Genomic DNA, 22977 nt, shown 5'->3' on the forward strand with positions numbered 1-22977 from the left:
GAGAAATAATGAATCAGCCATGATGGAATGAAGGAGCAGACTCAATGGGTCAAATGGCCTGATTTGCTCCCATGTCTTATGGTTTTATCTCTGATCTGATTCTTCCATTAATAAGGAGTTCTGAACTCATTTCAACCAAGGATTAAACTGCAACACCAATTTTCCTATGAACTCACAAATTAATGACACTGGGTTAATTCAATACACTAGTAATCATTCTTTTTCCCATACTTCAATTTATGAAACTCTTTATACTTGTGTGCTCTCTTCCTTGTACAACCTACAGATCATTAACTCCAAGTTTGGCTTCAACATTTCACTATTCCTCTACCCGAACCTGCCCCTTGCTCTTTACAGCCGTATTCAGTATGCAGACCAGGGCCATTAATGTGTTTCTAATCTGCCTCTGCTGCCAAATGGATCCCACACCTTTCTATGTAACACCAAGATAAGCATGGATCTTTGATCTGGTTTCACCATCTTTGAACAAGCCTTGAGTTGCATCATCAGTCGCACCAGCATTCTTTCCCTGATGTTTACTGCACCTCCCTGAAAGGGAATTTGACTGCACCACCATTAACTCAGGGAATAAAAAAGGGCGGGTCCTTCCTCAGCTTTTCAACTAGTTGTTAGTACCTTCCACCCTGACAATAACAGTCTTGGCTGCTGTTACTGACAATAAACTCCATTTTGTGTAAAATACCACTGTGACAATAATTTGGTTAAAAGTGTATAAAGCAATCCAAGAGGCCAATTAAATTAGCAAGTGTTATTGCTCATTAAAAACTTACTGAATTATGCTGTTCTAAAATTGTCCATTGTCAGACACAGAATTCAATAAGACAGAACAAGCTGTTAGAAATTACAGAATGCTGGCTGTATATGCATTCAATAAAAAGAATCTCTGCAATATACAAGACACAGGCCTTAATAATGGTTGAGTATAAAATGTTCCCACAGGGTAGACATTCCCAACAGGAAGCCCAAAACATCGATTTTTTATTCCTTTCCATAGATACTGCCTGACCAGCTGAGTTCCTCCAGTATTTGCTTTGTGTTATCCTTAATTTTGCCCTTTGGGCTCTCTTCAGTGATTAGCCAGGATATGACTAAGTGTTCTAAAATTAATCTATCCTGGGACAATCAAGCCTGTAAACAAATGGGTAAGGATTCAGCTTCTTCTCTGGAAAGCATATCGATCAGCAACATAGGGAGAGGAGAGTTTAGCTGCAGCACAAGTAACAACAAGTTGTTTTATCAGCAAAGAATCAGTCCAGGCTCCAAAATGGAATCCGTCCACAGAATGACAGAGAGCTCTCTGCAAATGCAACCCATTTAGAAGCGATGGAGAGAATTGCATGTAAAGAAGTAAATTACGCAGAAGTGTAAAACAAGTGTGCTTCAAGATTATCAAATTGAATGCAAGGAACTGACTTTAACTTTACATGAATTCCAGCATTCACTTCAATCAGTAACTCCAGCAATCTGGCACATTTGTCCCCGAATTCACAGATACGGAGTTTTTGAAATTCTTTCCTCAGATCAAGCTCCATGGCAAATGCACAGAAATTCTCTGTTTCAGTATGAATCCTGAATCCTCAGATTAGCAGTCTGGAGATCATTTTCTGAAGAGATTTCCATATTTTCTTGTAAATGAGCCATTTCAGAGAGAGACATTTTGCTGTTGGAACAGTAAATACACGGGATATCAAAAACTACAAGGGGATAACATTCCCATTCCGCACAAGGCTGTCCTGTTTGAACTTTATTCCAATAACCACATCAGAATTAATTAATCCTGACAGTGTAGTTATTAAATTTCCTCTGGTCTTCCAGACTATGTTTTGAGAGTGATGGTACCTGCCATTATGAATCATGACTATGACGCAATTCACTATTCAATTGTTTTCTTTCAGATTTTCTGTTTAGAAACAGGAAAGCAGTGTAACAGTATTTAAATAACATTTTTCTAAATTAACCTTGCCCTTGTAATTATACCCATTGTACCATGAATCCTCAAGGGCAAAAGAGCTATCAATAGCAAAGGACTATTATAGGGCATCGGAAAATTTCAGTGCAGGCTTGAGCATTTAAATCTCAATTCATTTCCCAGTGATCCCAGGATATTTTCACCCTTCAAAGAAATGTTAGCTTTGAAGTCTACTTGTCAGAGTATGAGTGGCTCCTACACATGGTTCATGTTAGAGTGATTTTTTGGTTTAGGTCATTTACATTTAGCAAATGGCTTTGGCTACCAGTCTTCTGTTCCTTGAAAATGTACTGTGGATTTAATTTGGAACAATGCATTCCTAAAAGCTGTGAATCCCAGTCCAGCTGATGCTGGCGTCTGTAGGATGAACGTGAATCAGAAGGTGTGAAGTTTGCATGCAGTTTCAAATAAAGCATTATCTATACTTCATAAATATGGAATTGTCCCTTACGTTTAGCACATAAAATACCAAGTAAATGTATTGTGCATTCAGTTTGGAACAATGCATTCCAAAAAAGCTGTGGATCCCAGTGTAGATACTACTGGCGTCTGAGGGATGGATGTAAATCAGAAGGTGTGAAGTTTGTATGTAGTTTCAAAAAAAAGTATTGTGTATACTTTGTAAATACAGAATTGTCCTTTGTGTTTAGCACATAAATACCAAGCCCCACATTGGGCCAGCAAACCTGTCCACCAAAAGCGTCTCCATATGATGCCTGCTGTACATTGTTTTGTCAAATAAAGAAGTTGCTTTGTATCTACCAGTAATTTTCTCCAGTGATTTCATTCAAGCAAAAACAGTTCACATTAGCAGAAGATACCAAAGGTGCAAGAGACTGACTGCTTTTTATGTCAATACTTCTCACTCTCTACAATGAATCAATTGTTAGTACCCAGTGATCACTTTGGGAGAAATTAAAAAGAAAGATAATTGGCATGAGTGACAGAGATATGTAATGTATTGACCATCAGGGTCTGAATGTGTGGAAATTTGTGTAGCACCTCATCTCTTTTTCAGAACATCATCTCTCAGTATTTTTTACAAGTACTGCTGTCACATTTCAAAGATCGAGGTAATTTGGACAAGTTCCCACAGACAATAATTTAATAGTGACCGGGTAATGAGTTGCTGCGATATCTTGTTCAAATTTCAAAGTACATTTATAAAGTACACATATGTTACCAAATACAACCCTGAGATTAGTTTTCTTGTGGGCATGCTCAGTAAATCCAAGAAACAAAATAGAATCAATAAAAGATCACACGCAACAGAACAGACAACAAATGCGCAAAAGACAAACTGTGTAAATATAAAAGGAAAAAATAATAAATACGGAAAATTATCGAGAACATAAGATGAAGAGTCCATAGGTTTTGGGAACAATTCAGTGGTGGGGTAAGTGAAGTTATCCTCACTGGTTCAAGAGCCTGATGGTTGAGGGGCAATTACTGTTCCTGAATCTGGTGGCAAGGATTGTACGGCTCCCGTACCTCCTTCCTGAGGACAGCCGCGCAAAGAGAGCATAGCCTCGGTGGTGGGGGTCCTTGATGACGAATGCTGCTTTCTCGTCACAGCACTCTGTGTAGGTGTGTTCAGTGGTGGGGGGGGCTTCACCTCTGACAGACTGGGCCCTAGCCACTACTTTTTGCAGGATTTTCTGATCAACGGCATTGGTGTCTCCATGTTGAAACCAGTCCATAGGCTCTCCACCACATCTATAGAAGTTTGTAAAAGTGTTAGATTTCATGGCAACTCTTCACAAACTTCTAAGGAAGTAGAGGTGCTGCCTTGCTTTCTTCATACTTGCACTTTCGTGCTGGGCCCAAAAAAGTTCCTCTGAAATTATCACTCCAAGGCATTTAAAGTTGCTGACCTGTTCCACTCCTGATCCCCATGTGGCTCATTGACCTCTGGTTTCTTTCACTTCTAGTCAATAATCAGTTCCTTGGTCTTGCTGACATTGAGTGAGAGGTTGGTGTTGTGGCATCACTCAGCCAGATGTTTAATCTCCCCTTCTATATGCTGATTTATCACCAAGTTTGATTTGGCCAACGACTGTGGTGTTGTCAGCAAACTGAAATAGGCATCGGAGTTGTGCTTAACCTGACAGTCATAAGTGTAAACTGAGGAGAGCAGACAGCTAAACAAGCAGCCCCCTGCAACACACACACAAAATGCTGGAGGAACTCAGCAGGACAGGCAGTATCTATGGAAAAAAGGGCCGAAACGTTGACTGCACTTGTTTCCATAGATGCTGCCTGTCCTGCTGAGTTCCTCCAGCATTTTGCATGCGTTGCTCAGATTTCCAGCATCTACAGATTTTCTCATTTGTGAAACAGCCCTGTGGTTCACCTGTGCAGATGGAGATTGTGGTGATGTATTTGCCAAGCTGAAGTGACTGGGATCTGCAAGTGAGGAAATTGAGGATCCAATTGCACAAGGAGGTATTGAGGCCAAAGTCTTGAAGCCTATTGATTAGTTTGAGGGGATGATAATATTGAATGCCCAGTAATTGATAAAGAGTTTCCAGATGTATGCATCTTTGCTTTCCAGATGTTCCAGAGTTGAGTTAAGAACCAATGAAATAGCATCAGTGTGGAATTGTTGTGGGTGGTAGGCAAAATGGAGTGGATCCCACTCATTTCTCAGACAGCAGTTGATATTTTTCATCACAAAGCATGGAATTAATTGTGGCAGGAATCGGTTACAATCTTCTCACTGTGCTGCACAGAACTGGACAATCTTGTCTCGTGGGATAAGGAAATTCAGTGAGCATGTATATTGGTATTCACATCCCAATCACTCCCAGCTAAAATCTGGCTAAAATAAAATGAAATACCTAGCTTCTTCACCTCCTTGAGACGTATCATTCACTGGCACCCACCGTAAAAATTCAGGTATAGGATAACCAAATGTTAAAAAGTGTGTTCCAAACCTTATTCCAGCGACAACCTTGACCTATATGGGATAGGAACAAACACAATAAAGTACAGAATTTCTTTTGCAAATGTCTAACATGTAGAAGACATTTCAGTTCATTTATGGACGAAGCTGTAGGAGTTTTCATACGTACTTTTCATATGCTTGCCATTAGGGCCTAAAGCAGAACAAAACTTCTGATATCTGTTTGTACCTGTGGCTGAAGGTGGAAATCCACAAACTGCTATCAGTATGGTCTACCTCTCCATACTCTGCAACATTACTCTTTTTACAAATTCACAGGTGTGATTGACTCCCACCTCTTACAATTATCCAGCTGACTTTCCATCACCTTCATGAGTCTATAAGGATAGGCAGTAATAGTTTATACATAATATACATAAAACAATGACCATTTGTGATATTTATTTCCCAATAAAGCAACTTATGCACTTGTTAGGGATATGAAAACTCAAGACGAGTTTTGTTGAAAATCAAGTACGATTTAGACCATAAGACCGTAAGATATAGGAGAAGTTGGCCATCTGGTCCATTAAGACTGCTCCGCCATTCAATCATGGACTGATCTAATTCTTCCAGTCATCCCCACTCCCCTGACTTCTCCCCATACGCTTTGATGTCCTGGCTAATCAAGAACCTATCTATCTCTGCCTTAAAGGCACCCAGTGACTTGGCCTCCACAGCTGCTCGTGGCAACAAATTTCACAGATTTACCACCCTCTGACTAAAGTAATTTCTCCACATCTCTGTTCTAAATGGAGGTCCTTCAATCCTAAAGTACTGCCCTCTTATCCTAGACTCCCCTACCATGGGGCATAACTTTGCCATATCCAATCTGTTCAGGTCTTTTAACATTCGTAATGTTTCTATGAGATCGCCCCTCATTCTCCTGAACTCCAGGGAATATAGTCCAAGAGCTGCCAGATGTTCCTCATACAGTAACCCTTCCATTCCTGGAATCATTTTCGTGAATCTTCTCTGAACTCTCACCAATGTCAGTATATCCTTTCTAAAATAAGGAGCCAAAACTGCACACAATACTCTAAGTGTGGTCTCATGGGTGCCTTATAGAGCCTCAATATCACTTCCTTGCTTTTATTCACTTATATTCTACACCTCCAGAAATGAATGGCAACATTGCATTCGCCTTCTTCACCACCGACTCAACCTGGAGGTTAACCTTTAAGGTATCTTGCACAAGGACTCCTAAGTTCCCTTGCATCTCTGTGTTTTGAACTCTCTCCCCATCTAAATAATAGTTTGTCCGTTTATTTCTTCCACCAAAGTGCATGACCATCCACTTTCCAACATTGTATTTCATTTGCCACTTCTTTGCTCATTCCCCTATACTTCACTTCCCTGACACTCTTACATGTCTGGTATACTGCAGCTATCTTCCACTGTGAAGACTGGTGCAAAATATGTATTCGGTTCCTTTGCCATCTCTGCATCTCTCATTACAATATTTCCAGCATCAGTTTCTATTGGTTCTATATCTACGCTCAACTCTCTTTTACCCTTTATATACTTAAAAAAACTTTTTAGTATCTTCTTTGATTTTAGTTGCCAGCTTCCTTTCATAATTCCTCTTTTCCTTCCTAATGACCTTCTTAGTTTCCTTCTGCAAGTTTTTAAAATCTTCCCAATCTTCTATCTTCCCACTAGCTTTGGCTTCCTTGTAAGCCCTCTCTTTTGCTTTTACTTTGGCTCTGACTTCACTTGTCAGCCACGGTAGTGTCCTTCTTCCATTCGAAAATTTCTTCTTATTTGGAATTTAGGAGGAGTATTTAATGAGACTAAGATCATTTAATGGATAATGTACAGTTTACCCCACTCAAAGCCCAGGGACCTGAAACACTAAGTCCACAACATTTCAAGCCTTGTGCTCTGATAGAATGGAATGTACTCTCCACACACACCCAACCCCTGACTTCCAAGGTCAGCACTTATTGTTCCCCATTATATAAATAAAGCTTGCGTTCAGGGGGGAAAATAATCTAATTTTTAGCTGACATTAAAATATCTCACAGCTACCAACGTGTCTAGAATGGAACATTTCTATGGTCCACATTTACTTACATGGACTTTTGACCAAGTTATGGTTCTGCTATTCCAGCAGCTGGTTCACGCTGGTTTATCTCACTAAATATTAACTTTAATTGTCACATGTACAATGAAACATCGAAGCATTTAGTGGATTGCTTGCGTCAATAACCAACACAATCAGAGGATTGTGCTGTGGAGCGTCACCATGCTACTGGTGCCAACATAGCAAGCCTTCAAATTACGAACCTGAATATCTTTGAAATATGAGAGGAAACTGGTCCACCCAGAGGAAACCCACGTGGTCACCAGGAGAATATACAAACTCCTTAGACAACAGCAGGAACTGAACCCCGATGGCTGGTGCTATAAAGGGTTAAGCTTGCCACTATGCTACCATGCCATACATGTAACATTAACCCTTAGTTAGGATGAGGTTAATGTAACTTAATCTTGTTCCTCTGTTTGCAGATTATCTACCCAGATTTCAAAAAAAATGAAAAATTAGGACAGTCCTTCATCACTACCTATTATTCAAGCAGTAAAAAACATTGTCTTCCCATTCAGCACACAATCTGACTGATCTGATGTAAGCAGTACATTACCATTTACAGGCTTTATATACAAGCCTGAAAAGGTCGGTTCCACTGAGACACACGTTAAGGTCATCTTCTATTTTCTGTCACTTTGCTGCTGCTCATTGATTTAATTCATCTTGTCATCAGTTTGAAATAGAGTTATAAATGCTGCAGGGGTGTAAAATAAATCACACAAAAGTTTCTTAGTTAATTTTCTTAGATGGAGCAAATGCTTGGATGCCTTTCTATACCCAAATGTTTTCTGATGCTAGGCAGACTCTAAGAGATCTAGGCCCAAAATATGGAGAGTTACTAGCCTCCGTAGCATTGGAAAGCTATGTATTTTGGGCTCTCTGTATTCATTGTGTACATTTTAAGGGGATTTTTCCTTCATTCATCTGGGTCATCACAGACGAATAGGCATCTGAGCAACATGTAGTTGTGTAGTAACTAGCAGGCTTCTGACATCTTGCCAAAAATCAAGCTTTACATTTGAAATGTACAACTCCGGAGGCCTGCACAAACAGGAATGGCCATATATACTCAGTACAACCACCTCTTCCTTTATTCATTCTTTCCTATGAACAGCCGTCAGCAATTAAGTCCAAAGTTCTTGCTGGAAGTCTGGTTCTACAAATCTCATCAACAATAAGGCTGAAGGGATGGTACGTGAATAAAGTAACACGGTGTTCATCTCTTTGGGATAAAGGATAATCTCTGGCCTCTGTCCTGTGGACAGACAGGTAAAGCCAAGCCAAGAATAAGGGTACGTAACCTGAACGTTGCTGATCAGCAAAACAATGACAAGGGTTTTTACTCCTGAGCACGATCTAGTGACAACCACAGGAAAAGGAAAAAAAAAACCGAGATCCTTGACGAAGGTAAAACACACCCAACAGAAATACCTCCCTGACTGGATCAGTTTTACTTCAGGTTGTACCGATGTAATGTTGCCCCCAAAACACATTAAGAAAGTCAAATAGTAAAAAAAGTCACTGCCTTCTTAATACAACCAACACACATCAAAGTTGCTGGTGAACGCAGCAGGCCAGGCAGCATCAGACAATAGTTCTTCAATGGATACAGATCCACATTCCTCAACAAGAAGCTCCCTTATATTTTGTTGACAAGTAGCTGCCAACAATTGCATAGTACAAGGAGGACAAGTACGACAATTTTAAAATCAACTTATGAGAGATAATAAGAGGTCTCATTAAAATTTTGTCTGTCCCAGATAAGAACATCTGGGATATCCCTGACTTGAATTCCAGACGACACAACAGTCCACCATTTATCGTCAACTGCACTTCCAATCTGCATTTTACTCAGCTACGATAACAACAGTCTAAACATATTACTGGGTGGAGCTGCTATAATATGAACTGATTAGTAATACAGAATATATATGGAGATCAAATAGCAATGGGTGATTTGAAATATTACATTACATTTTATGAACTCAAACAGACACTAAACATACTGTACAATTTTGCAATCCCGAAGAATGATTCAAAGCATCCTCATGGATGATTAAAACTTGGAAAAAAAATGTCTATTCCTGAGCCCCACCTGGCAACAAATAAAGTGTACTGTAAATATATACATATACACACACACACACACACACAAACAAAAAATATAATTGCAAACATTTTTTATACACAAAGCACAAATAAGTTGTAATACATTTGCTTTTCATAAACTTTTAAATGCAGGGTAATATATTGTTTAGGGTATAATTCCCCTTTTCTCCCTCCAAACTGTTGACTCGTTGATCGATATACCTTCACAGGAACCAGTCCTTCCCCTCTGCATCTCAAGGATTACAGAAATTGCATACAGTCAAAGTACTTCCAGTAGGAATCACTGAGTAGCAACCTAGGATTGGAATACAGATGGATATCCTAGTCCCAAATAAGAGGGTGATACAGACAGCTGTGACACATTACCAAAACCTGTCTGGGACCTCCTTTAGTTCGGAAAGGGCCTGGAACCTTTGTGTCTGTGACTCATCTACATTCTGAACAAACTTACTGAGAAGCAGCAGTTCGTTTCATCCGCAGGATGCACTGGAGTAACTCACAGAGAGTCCTTATAACAGCACCTTATAAACCCGTAACTTCTACCAGCTCAAAGAACCAGGGCAACAAAAGCATGGGGAAATCATTTGGAAGTTCCCATCAATCCTCACACCATCTCACCTAGGAAACATACTGCCATTCCTTCACCATCAATAGGTCAAAGTCCTGGAACTCGCCCGTGGTTGATTTATCATCTCCTGCATTCTCCCTATCCAATATCCACCAATGTACCTGTGTTAGAAAAGAGGTTGGATATTGGCATAATGTTCTTCACCCTGAAAAATTGTGAGTGAACCTGGGACACAGAATAATTATGATTCTGTAGTATACCCACATTTCAAGGACTACAATGGTTCAGGAAGTCAGCTCAGTACCACCTTCCCAAGAGCATCTCGGAATGGACAATTAAATGTTGGCTCAGTTTACAATTCCCATATTCATTTAACAAAGATTTTAATAGTGATAATGGGATGCCCTGGCCTGCGTTTTTGTGCAGCCTTCAGAGCAACAAAGTGATAAACAAGGATGTGTCTGGTACCTCATACCTAGATAGGTTTTCAAGGAGACCTAGATGGGGCATTTGAACTCTCCTTGAACCCATCCAAGAATTTCCAAGCAGGAAGGTTGCATCGATCTTCTGCAGGCGATAATGACGAGACAATCAGTTAGTCAGCTCCTTTGAGATAACCCAGGTCATCAGTTACCTGCTCCAAGAACACTTATTTCCAGGTCCCAAACTTAATGATGGAATCATATACCAAAAGTAATTCTGTGCGTTTTTTGTTTCCCATATCTTTGGGTTTTCTTTATGAGTTCTTGGGAACACATTCAGGTAATTCCTCTGACAAACAATGTTCTTGATAAGAACTTGCTGAACAAGTTTTAAAGAAGTTCCCTCAGATTCCTTTGGCTTCCAACAGTGAAAATGACTCAGCACCCTGCATAACTTTTGTATGTTTTCATAGCAACTTGAACTTTTTGGTTCTATAAATAATATTAGTGTCATTCACTTTCTCACATCTCGTCCTTCACTCCTGGTTACACCTCAACCAGACAACACCAAGGATTTTACACATTCTCTCTGCACCTTTACCCTTGCACTTATTTTCAAAGCCACATTCCTTCCAAAGTTTCCTATCAATTTATCTTTTCACTTTCAAATGTTCATACCTATAACAGAGTTCGTTCTGCAACTTTGGAGCTTCGCTTGGCTCCCAAGGATATAATGCTGAAGCTTTATAAGGCATTGGTCAGACTGCACTTGGAGTATTATGAGCAGTTTTCAGCCCGCTATCTATGAAGAGATGTGTCGGCATTGGAGGAGGTCCAGAAGAGGCTTACAAGAATGATTCCAAGAATGAAAGGATTAACATACGAGGAGCATTTTATGGCTCTAGGATTTTAGAGGACTGTACTCGGTGGATTTTACAGAAACGTTGGGGGATCTCATTGAAACCTATAGAACAACATTTCTCAACGTTTTTGCCCTGGGGGAACCCTTGAAATAATTTTCTGGTCTCAGGGAACCCCTGCAAAAAAATTATTATACCTACAGCTCACCGTACGTTAGCATGATCAGTGAGATGTAGATATAATAATCCAAAAATAACTTTCAATGCTCGAGTAGAGAATGTATTTATAGCCAATCTTTCTTGGAAAAAAATAGATAGTTAAGCTTAGCTTACATTTCTTGAAATTAATCTCTTTCTTTCCCTTTCATAAATTCTAAAAACTCAAAGTAAAACGACTGTGCAGCAATACACAGCTCGAATCACATCATCAAGTTCGCCGATGACACGTCCGTGGCGGGTCTCATCAGCAAGAACGATGAGTCAGCATACAGAGAAGAGGTGCAGCGGCTAATGGACTGGTGCAGAGCCAACAACCTGTCTCTGAATGTGAACAAAACAAAAGAGATGGTTGTTGACTTCAGGAGAGCACGGAGCAACCACTCTCCACTGAACAGCGACGACTCCTCCGTAGAGATCGTTAAGAGCACTATATTTCTTGGTGTTCACCTGGCGGAGAATCTCACCTGGTCCCTCAACACCAGCTCCAGAGCAAAGAAAGCCCAGCAGCGTCTCTACTTTCTGCGAAGGCTGAGAAAAGTCCATCTCCCACCCACCATCCTCACCACATTATACAGAGGATGTAAGGAGAGCAGCTGCATCACTGCCTGGTTCAGGAATTGCACCATCTCGGATTACAAGACCCTGCAGCCGATAGTGAGGTCAGCTGAGAAGATCATCGGGGTCTCTCTTACCGCCATTACAGACATTTACACCACACGCTGCACCCGTAAAGCCAACAGCATTGTGAAGAACCCCACACACCCCTCATACAAACTCTTCTCCCTCCTGCCATCTGGCAAAAGGTACCAGAGCATTCAGGCTCTCTCGACCAGACTATGCAACAGTTCTTCCCCCAAGCCATCAGACTCCTTAATACCCAGAGTCTAGACTGACATCTACATCATTTATTATTATATTGTAATTTGTCCTCTACTGTGCCTATTGTCTTGTTTATTAATTATTATACTGCCCTGCACTGTTTTGTGCACTTTATGTAGTCCTGTGTAGGTCTGTAGTCTAGTGTAGTTTTTGTGTTGTCTAGTGTAGCCTTGTGCTGTCTCACTTAGTCTAGTGTAGTTTTGTGTTATTTCATGTAGCACCATGGTCCTGGAGGAACATTGTTTTGTTTTTACCGGGTATTGTACCAGCAGCTTATGGTTCAAATCACAATAAAAGGCGACTTGACTTGACGTAATAAATCTTCCAATTCTGGGTTGAACTTGAGGTAAGCACACACGGATTTCACCTTAAACTAAAATGAGACGATTTCTATCCTTGCTCTTGATGCTTGTTTAACAAGGAAAAAGCTTACTTACACATGTTAGGAGTTAAAACTGCAGCAAAATGCTCATTGCTTTCCTACGTATGGCAGGCTAGTCTTCTTTCACAGAAATTCAGAACTTGTTCAGGGGCAGGTCAGTAAATCTCATCTTGAGTTCATGATCAGTATATAGCTCACAAAGTTCTTTCTCTTCTCTCAAAGTCAAGCTCTCAGGCTGACCAGAGGATTCAGAGAAAGGGTCCCTCGCCCAGTCATACACGTGTGTTACAAGGGAGGCAAAATACTGTTCAGTTTTGTTCTACAGTTCTTCCAGATGGTTTTCAATAAAACTCGAGACTTTCTAACATCCTTCCTCACTCTCAAGCCAAGCAGCAGAGGAAACACTTCAAGATTACCTTTTGCAACATGATTTTTCGAAAAATTTAGTTTCCTTTACAATCCAAGAATCTTGTCACTTGAAGTCAAAGCATTTTCTCCAGGGCCTTGCAGAGACTTGTGCAAATGATGAAAAATGTCTGTTATGTAGGCTAGTTTCTGCAGCTAGTTCTCATCTTCAAAGCACTCACCAAAATCTGATCTACTATTTTCTTGAAAGCTCTCCTGCATTTCTCCTTTCAGCTCAAACACCCTGTTGAGACATCTCCCTCTGCTAAGCCATTGGATTTCTGTACGTAGCAGGAGATTGGTGTTCTCTTTGTCCAGGTTTTCACACAGTTTTTTTAAAAACATTCTTGAGTGAACTGGTCTTAAAGCTATTAAATAACTTGCTTTCTGAACCTTTTTACTGACTGACCTTGGTTTCAAAACCTTAAATCTGTTTGAGTTTCCAACAGTCATTTAAAATAACCAGTGTCATACATGTCACAATACTGTGATTTGTAAATTACTGTTTTGCTGAAGCCATTGTTAGGTTTGTAAGTTGTTTACCACAGACTAGGCATAATGGAATCGGACAACTTGGATCACCAGTCCATGTAAAACCCATTGATAAGTAGCTTTCATTGTAAAGACGGACTTTTTTTTGTGTTCGTTGCTGCACTTGCGTAGTGAATTGACTCCAAAGACTGTAATTCTTCATCATTAACCTTATCAGAATTGTCCGTAGGCTGAGGTCTCTTCCATCTCACACTCCTTATCAAAAATCACCACTCTGGACTGTCTTTAGAATGAAAATTTCCTTCTAATTTTCTACTCTACTGGTAGTTTGTTCGCTTCCAGAAGTCAGGCAGCGGTGCTTAAGGGGAAGTTGGGGGAGGTAATTCAGGAGGGAGAGGATGACGTTCCAGCCCAAGTTGGGCCAGTCCATTCAATGCTTGGAAAATACACTTACCATCCTCCCCTCCGTGCAATACAGTGCTCACCAATTACCAGCGGCCTGCCCTATCCCCATACACTCAATCAAGTAAACACGGTCCTTCTGCACACTGCCATATTGGGGTGAGAAACCTCTAACATTGCTAATTCAGGTGCTCGATCACTGCCCACACTGCGAGTAATAGCATCGCACATTGCGCGAAGTTCAAAAAATGTTTTTTTTTGAAATCACGATCTCCCGCAGAACCCTTAGTGACCTCTCACAGAACCCTGGTTGAGAAACCCTGCTGTAGAATATTGAAAGGGCTAGATAGAGTGGATGTGGAAAGGATGTTTCCTATAATGGGAGAGTCTAGGACCAAGAGGGCACTGCTTCAGAATAGAGGGATGACCATTTAGAACAGCAATGAAAAGGAATTTCTTTAGCCAGGGGGAGGTGAACCTGTGAATTTATTGCCACTGATGGCTGTGGGTCATTGGGTATATTTAAAGGTTGATAGGTAGTGTGTTTTACAGGGAGAAGGCAGGTGAATGGAGTTGAGAGAGATAATAAATGAACCATGATGGAATTGCAGAGCAGACTTCTTAACCGAGTGGCATGCAGTCTTAGTGCTGGATAGCCTGATTTGAAATGTAGTGCTCACTCAAACAGGTAATTGATATATTATTGTCACATGTACAGAGATACAGTGAATGGCTTTGTTTGTACATTCAAACAGATCACTCCATCCACAAGTACATAAAACAGTAGAAAAAAGGGGGAAATAAAACAGAATGCAGAATATTGTGTTACATTTATAGAGAAAGTGCAATGCATTTAGACAAAGTGTAAGACTCACAATGAGGTAGATTGAGAGATCAAGAATTCATCTTTATGCGATGGGAGAGAAGCTGTTCTTGAGCCTAGTGGTACATGTTCAGAAGTTTTAAGAAATTTTTCCAAGTATGTACCCTATTCCACTCTAGGCAGAGTCTGAAAGTCTCTTCCTGTAAAGCACTGAATGAAGCATTTAAAACCAAAGCTGATCTTATATAAGAGTAATGCAACCAATGCAGATGTCACCCATGGCTGGATACAATGGCCAATATACATTTGTCCAATGATGAGCTAGATTAAATAAAAATTTAAAAACAGCAAATACTGGAACTTGGATACAAAAATAAAACAGAAAATGTTGAAAACACTCTGGAGTGAGAAATGAAGTGAACATTTCAAAATCTGACTGAGAATGTTAACTGTTTCACTTTTCATAATTTTGCTGCCTGATCTACCACATACTTTCAGCATTTTGGATTTTAGTATAAGTAAAAATAATACATATAGGCTTAATTCCAAATAAGCACATTTAACAATTTATCATAGACCACCTTGTAAAGGTATTTCCACACACACATGCAATGACCATTCTGTTTATAATAAGCAGAATTGAAATCTAGATTCTAATATTTTATAAAATGGCTACAAAATCATAATCTTAAGGACTTTTTTGAAATCATTTTCAAAATACTGGAATACTTGAATCTCCTATGAAGAAAAGGGGTCATCAGCACAAACTAAAGATGACCACAAGGAAATAAGAGCAGGCCCCTCAGGCCTTCCCCACGAATCTGTCTAATCATGGTTCTTCTTCCTTAGGCCTCAACTTTTTCTGTGCACATCCAAATAGCCTTCAATCCACCGAACTTTCAAAAATGTACCTGTAAATACTTCTAATGATCTCGTCTCCGCAACTCTAAGGTACAGAATTTCAGAAATTCAGCACCCTATGTAAGAAATTTCTATATCTCTGTTTTAATGAGCAAGCCTTTACCTTGAAACTGCATTCCCTCATTCAAGAGGAAAAACATTTAGAAATCTTATCCGTTAGGGTCTTGTCAATTAGACCACGCTCATTCTTGTAAATTTGAAAGAATGTAGGCTCAGTCTGTTCGGCTTCTCTTGATAGAGCAAACCTCCCACCTCAACTCTCCATTACTGCACTACTTCTAATTCCAAATATCTTTCTAAAGTAAGGGACCGAAAGAGGGAAGGGGGTGGGGAAGTCGGAAGGTGATAATGGGAGATGTAAGAATGGTGTATGGAATCCAAATCACATTGTGCAACAGGCAACTGTGACTAACAACCATCTGGGAATAGCTACTTCTGGAAGCTGCCAAGAGCTACAAAGGTCAAATTATGACATCTAGGAAAGAGCATTGTGATATCTGAATTATAAATCTGATGAATCTTTGCCAAGCCCACAGTGGTCAAACTGATGAAAAGCTTTATTTAATAGACCCTTATCTTAATTAACCAGAACGTTCTAGTCCCACAGATTTGAACTAACAGTACAACTTATTTGATTCTGAAATTACACAGAAACAGAGCATTCAGCCCACAATCATGCCAACCAGAGTGCACCCAACCATATTCAGCAAATTTTCCAGCCTTTAGTTCATGCCCAGACATTCCTTAAATGCTGTCTGAGAGTCTAATTCTGCACTTCCTGGCAGTGCATTCCACCCTCTGGGTGAAGAAAAGATCTCCCCAATATCCCCTCTAAATCTTTTACCCGTCACCCTAACCTTAAGCCAAGTTTTACACATCTCTGATCGGGGAACAAGTTCCTGCAATCTTCTCTGTCCATACCCCTCAATTTTATATACCTCAGCCATGACCCCCACCTTAATCTCCACAGCCCCAGGGGAAAAAAGTCTCTGTCCAGTCTCTTCTTCAGTCTCCGTCACTCGTACTATCGAAATATTAAATCTTAAATCTTTGTGATACAAATAGTACAGACAGAATAAGGCTTTGCAGTTTGCCTCCCTCAAGAATATTCCAGAATTTAAGTAAAATTAATCTGAACCTGTGGCTTGACACCTTAACTATCCAAAACCCATTGACACAGCCCTGAATATACACCCTGACTGTGCACCACATTTCTCCATACGTCCATTCTCAGCTACAGGTTTCACCCACCATCCGAAGGTACAGTGTTCCTATGAAACAGTTCGTCAGCCGAAATGTTGTAAAGCGAAGAAGCAATTACCATTTACATGGGAAAATTTTGTGAGCGCTCACAGACCCAAAAATAACCTACCAAATCATGCCAAATAACACATAAAACCTAAAATAACAGTAACATATAGTAAAAGCAGGAATGATAAGACAAATACACAGCCTATATAAAGTAGAAATACTTTTCCACAATCATTACTGCACTGTTCTCCGTAGCGAAAATCTCACGCAAGCGCTGTCGGCAGAAAATCTCACGCAAGCGCCGTTGGCAAAAACACGGCACAAGCGCTCTCCAGTAACCTTTAAGCTATGAAGCTGCCAAATCATACCAAATAACACGTAAAAATACACAGCAGATATAAAGTAGAAATAATGTATGTACAGTGTAGTATTACTTACCGGAATTGGGACAGCGCCGAGCACACTGATGATGGTGTGTTAGGCTGAGTCGTCGCAGGTTGGGTGGTGCAGTGGTCCCCACCCTCCAGGCCGCCAACCAATACCGAACCGAAGCATGCAGGGGTGCAGCGGTAGCCGGGAGGTACACAGCACATCTCTAAGAGAAAAGCCGAAATAAACATGCTAATTAATTAGGTGCCGCCCGGCACGTAATTGTCGGCCCAGATCAGTGCTGATTTCCGATTGCGTCGTCTCTGATCTGGGCTGACAATTACGTGTCGGGCGGCACCTAATTAATTAGCATGTTTATTTCTGCTTTTTTCTTAAAGATGTGCTGTGTGCCTCCCGGCTACCACTGCATTCTCCGCGAATCGGTATCTGTCCGAGCCTGGGTGTTGGGGTGGTGGGACACTGGGGTGTCATCTCATCATCTGTTTCCATTAGAGCAGGCAGCTCATCTTCTCCTATGACTGACTGCCTCAATGTCGAAGGTCGAGGTTCATCGTCTGCTGTGGAAGGCTTGCTTGACTGCTGAGCCTCGCGCATTTTTCTATCATACAATTCTTTGTAAGGACTCAAACCATCTTGCAAATATCTCCTAAATCTATGTAGCCTTTCAAAATTAAAGTCGTACTTTATCATTGCAGTGAAAATCTCACGCAGTTGCTTCACGTTCACTTCGCTACTGCATTCGGTTTTGATTGTTATCCTTTCTTCTTCCAATTGCATCAGCTCTTCATCTATCAGTTCTTGGTCATGGGATGCCAAAACCTCTTCAACATCATCTTCATCAGCTTCCACAAGCCAAACTCACTTTGTCCTTACTTCGTTCACCACAATCGAAACGCTTAATTATGTCTAGTTTTATGCTAAGTGTAACACCCTTACTAGCTCTTTCAGGCTTTTCTGATACCATAGAACTCATCTTGCAAATGGCTGCTCACAGACACGTGTTTAAGCAATTCCGGCAAGAATGCAGTTCCGAATCCGGGGGAGAGTGGCTGCTCGGGGCGCGCACTGCCTTTTATCGCACACTGATTTTTATTCGCGCGCTGCTTTTTTCGCGCACTGCCTTTCCTCGTAACAGTGAAAACACCTTCTGAAAACAAAACCAGGGTACTAATGTAGGTCTTTCGTAACAGTGAGGTTTCGTTAAGCGAACGTTCGAAAAGCGGGGGACACCTGTATTTACAATACTCCAGGTAAAGTGTTTTTGTTTCTTCAATTCAGGCCTAAATGGCCAACGCCTGATCCTTAAGATTGCAACTTCCTGTTCTTGCCCCAAGAGGGAACTGAATCTCAGGCTCTGCACTGACTCCTGGGATGGAACAACAATCTTGGAAATCCACACTACATTGACATGATGGTTCTTCAGTCACAGAGCTGTAGATTCTAAACAGCTCTCAAAATATGGTCTCAGCAAAGCCCAGTACAATCTCAGCAGGATATCCTTGCTCCAACACCCTTACAACATACCATTTGTTGCCTTAATTGCTCTATCTCAGGATGTTTACCTTCTGCGTCTTCTAAACACAATATGCAGATCACACTATATATACGCAACCATTAACTCGGTTCTCACCATTTCATAGCCATATAGCATGGGCACCTTTTTAAAAATTCTGATTTTCTTCTCAAATTTTCCACATTAGACTCCACTTTATTGCTCATTCATCCCTCCAAGTTATTTTGTGGACACTTTGGCATGATTAAGTAAGCAATAAGTACAGTGTTATATTTTCAATACCTTTTCATATGAGAATTTGTCTTCTCTGGCAGGGAGAATAAAGGCTGAAATGCACTACTCCAGAAATTCAAACAGGAACTGGGTTACTGGTGGTTAAATTAATTCTTGTGATTCTGGGTTATGACTACAATAATCAGGCAGTTCTCTGCAGTACTAAGAGAACATGCCTCCCCAAGCAGGTCAAAGGCCAGTTGTTGGAATTGGAATTGATATTGGTTTAATATTATCACATGCACCAAGATACAGTGAAAAGTTTGCCTTGCACATTGTGTATACAGATAAAATCATTACACAGTGAATTGAGGTAGAACAAAACAAACAATAACAATACTCAGTAATGTGTAACAGCTACAGAGAAAGGAAATGCAGATAAATAATAAAGTCCCAAGTTCATGATGAGAAACAAACTCAGCTATTTCCCAATTAATTACTTGCACTCAGAGGCTACTTGTTAGGTACACCTGTACACATGCTTGTTAATCCAAATAGCTAGTCAGTCCACTATAAGGCAGCAACACTATGCATAAAAGCACACAGACATGGTCAAGAGGTTCAGTTGTTCAAATCAAGCATCATCATGAGAAGAAATGTGATCTAAGTGACTTTGACTGTGGAATGATTGTTGGTAGTTTGAGTATCTTGGAAACTGCTAATCTCCTGGGATTTTCATGCTCAGCAGTCTCTAGAGTTTATAGAGAATAGTGTGAAAAACAAAAAAAAACATCCAGTGAGTGGCAGTTCTGTGGGTGAAAATGCCCTGTTAATAAGAGGTTACAGAGAAGAATGGCCAGACAGTTTCAAGCCGACAGTAACTCAGAGCCTCAGAATCGAGGGGTGACCTTTTAGAACAAAGGTAAGGAGGAATATTTTTAGACAGAGAGTAGTGAATCTGTGGAACGCTCTGTCACAGATTGCAGTGGCGGCCAAGTCCATGGGCATATTTAAGGTAGAAGTTGAATGGGGGAGCAGAATCAATGGGCTGAGTGGTCTCATTCTGCTCCTATGTCTCCTGGTCTTGTGATGCCAGGGTTGTGATCTCAGGATTGCTATCCATGCCACGTGCTAGTGAGGCCAGAACTAGGAAGATTATACAGTTTAACACATGGCTAAAGAGTTGGTGTAGGATGGAGGGCACAAGATTTTTGGATCATTGCGCTCTCTTCCAGGGAAGGTCAGGCCTGCACAAAAGGGATGATTTGCATCTGATCTGGAGGGGGACTAATATCCTAGCAGGAAGGTTTGTTAACGCTGCATAGTGGAGTTTAAACTACAATTGCAGGGGGATGGAACCAGAGTGCCAGAGCAGTTAGTGGAGAGGTTATAGAGGCAGATGTTGGTAAGAGATCAAAGTTGGGGGTCAAAAGATTGACTGTGGTGTGACTAGTGTCATGAGCTGTGCATATTTCAATGCAAGAAGTATCAAAGGAAAGGCTGAAGATGATATAGGCAGTTTACAAACAGAGGCAATGTGTAGTGAGAAGAGGCTGTTGACAGGACTGAAGTGTTGTATTTGAATATACGCAGTATATGGAATACAGTAGATGAACTGGCAGCACAATTGCAGATCGGCAGTTATGATGTTGTAGGCATCACTGAATTGTGGCTGAAAGATTATAGCTGGGTGCTTAATGTCCAAGGATACACATTGTATCAAAAGGACAGGCAGGAAGGCAGAGGGGATGGTGTTGCTCCACTGGTAAAAAATGAATTCAAATCATTAGAAAGAGGTGACATATGGTTGGAAGGTGTTGATATATTGTGGATGGAGCTAAAGAACTGCAAGGGTAAAAAGACCCTGATGGGAGTTGTATAAAGACCCCCACCCCCAAACAGTAGTAAGGATGTGGCCCACAAATTACAAGGGGAGATACAGAATGCATGCCAAAAGTGCAGTGTTACAATAGTCATGGGGCTCTTCAATATGGAAATAGATTGGGAAAATCAGGTTGGCGTTGGATTCCCTGAGAGGGAATTTCTAGAGTGCTCACAGGATGGCTTTTAGAGCAGCTCCTGGTTGAGTCCACTAGAGGATCAGCGATTCCGGATTCGGTGCTGTGCAATGAACCAGAATTGATTACAGACCTTAAGGTAAAAGAACCCTTAGAGGCAAATGATCATAATATGATTGAATTCACCCTGAAATTTGAGAAGGAGAAGCTAAAGTCAGTTGATTCAGTATTACAGTTGAGTAAAGGGAATTACAGAGGCATGAGGGAAGAGGTGGCCAGAATTGATTGGAAAAGAACATTGGCAGGGATGATGGCAGAGCAGCAATAGCTGGAATTTCTGGAAATAATTCGGAAGGCACAGGATATATACATCCTAAAAAGAAAAAAGGATATTCTAAAGGAAAGATGGATCAACTGTGGCTAACAAGAGAAGTCAAAGCCAGAGTAAAAGCCAAAGAGAGGGCATATAATACAGCAAAAATTAGTGGGAAGTTAGAGGACTGGGGGACAATGAAACAGCAGACAAACTGAATAAGTATTTTGCATCGTTCTTCACTGTGGAAGACAGTAGCAGTATGGTGGAAGTTCCAGGTGTCAGGGGTCATGAAGTTATTTTAACTAGAGAGAATGTTCTTCGGAAACTGAAAAATCTGATGGTAGGTAAGTCACCTGTACCAGATGTGGACACACCAGGGTTCTGAAAGGTGGCTGAAGAGATCATGAAGGCATTAGAAATATGTTTTCAAGAATCTCTATATTCTGGAATGGTTCTGGAAGACTGGAAAATTGCAAATGTCACTCCACTCTTCAAGAGGGGAGAGAGACAGAAGAAAGGAAACTATAGGGCAATTAGTTTGACCTCAATGGTTGGGAAGATGTTAGAGTTGATTATTCAGGATGAGTTCTCAGGGTACTTGGAGGCACAAGAGCCTATGGCCTATGAGGCACATAGGCCACAGCCAGGATGATTTCCTCAAGAGAAAATCTTAGCTGACAAATTTGTTGGAATTATTTGAAGAAATAACAAGCAGAATAGACAAAGGAGAATTGCTTGATGTTGTGTACTTGGATTTTCAGAAGGCCTTTGACAAGGACCACACATGAGGCTGCTTAACAAGCTATGAGCCCAGGGTATTACAGGAAGGATTGTAGCATGGATAGAGCAATGGCTGATTGGCAGGAGGCAAAGAGCGGAAATAAAGGAAACCTTTTCTGATTGGCTGCCGGTGACTAGTGGTGTTCCACAGGGGTCTGTGTTGGGACTAATTCTTTTTACAGATGATATAAAGATAGGTGGAGGGGCAGGTAGTTTTGAAGAAAAGAAGCTACAGAAGGACTTAGGAGAATGGGCAAAGAAATGACAAATAGAATACAATGTTGGGAAGTGTATGGTCATGCACTTTGGTTGAAGAAATGAAAGGGTTGACTATTTTCAAAATGGAGAAAATAAATACAAAAAATTGAAGCGCAAAGGGACTTGGGAGCCCTTGTGCAGGATTCTCTAAAGGTTAATTTGCAGATTGAGTCTGTGACGAGGAAGGCAAATACAATGTTAGCATTCATTTCAAGAGGATTGCTGAGGCCTTATTTGGAGTATTGAGAGCACTTTTTGGGCTCCTTAGAAAGGATGTACTGAAACTGGAGAGGGGTCAAAGGAGGTTCACAAAAACAATTCCAGGTATGAACAGATTGTTATATGAAGAGTGTTTGATGGCTCGAGGCCTGTTTCATGAGAATTCAGAAGAATTAGAGGTGACCTCATTGAAACTGATCAAATGGTGAAAGGCCTTGATAGAGTGGATGTGAAGAGGATGTTTGCTATGGTGGGAGAGTCTAAGACCAGAGGACACAGCCTCAGAATAGAGAGGTGTCCTTTCAGAGCAGAGATGAAGAGGAATTTCTTTAGCAAGAGAGTGGTAAATCTTCATTAGGTATATTTAAAGTCAGAGAAATGTATACAATATACATCCTGAAATTCTTTTTCTTCACAAACATCCCCACAAAAAGAGGAGCGCCCCAAAGAATGAATGACAGTCAATTTTTAAAAACCCAAAGTACCCCCCCCACCACGCACAAGCAGCAGC

The 22977-nt window shown here is 40.7% G+C and overlaps 1 protein-coding gene across 3 annotated transcripts in view; it reads right to left on the minus strand.

Annotated features, from left to right (window-relative positions):
- Nucleotides 1-22977, minus strand: part of lnx2b (ligand of numb-protein X 2b) — an 87109-nt gene that overhangs the window by 58357 nt on the left and 5775 nt on the right. The window lies entirely within an intron of this gene.

This window comes from Mobula hypostoma, chromosome 10 (genome assembly GCF_963921235.1).
Source record: "Mobula hypostoma chromosome 10, sMobHyp1.1, whole genome shotgun sequence".
Taxonomy (NCBI): Eukaryota; Metazoa; Chordata; class Chondrichthyes; order Myliobatiformes; family Myliobatidae; genus Mobula; species Mobula hypostoma.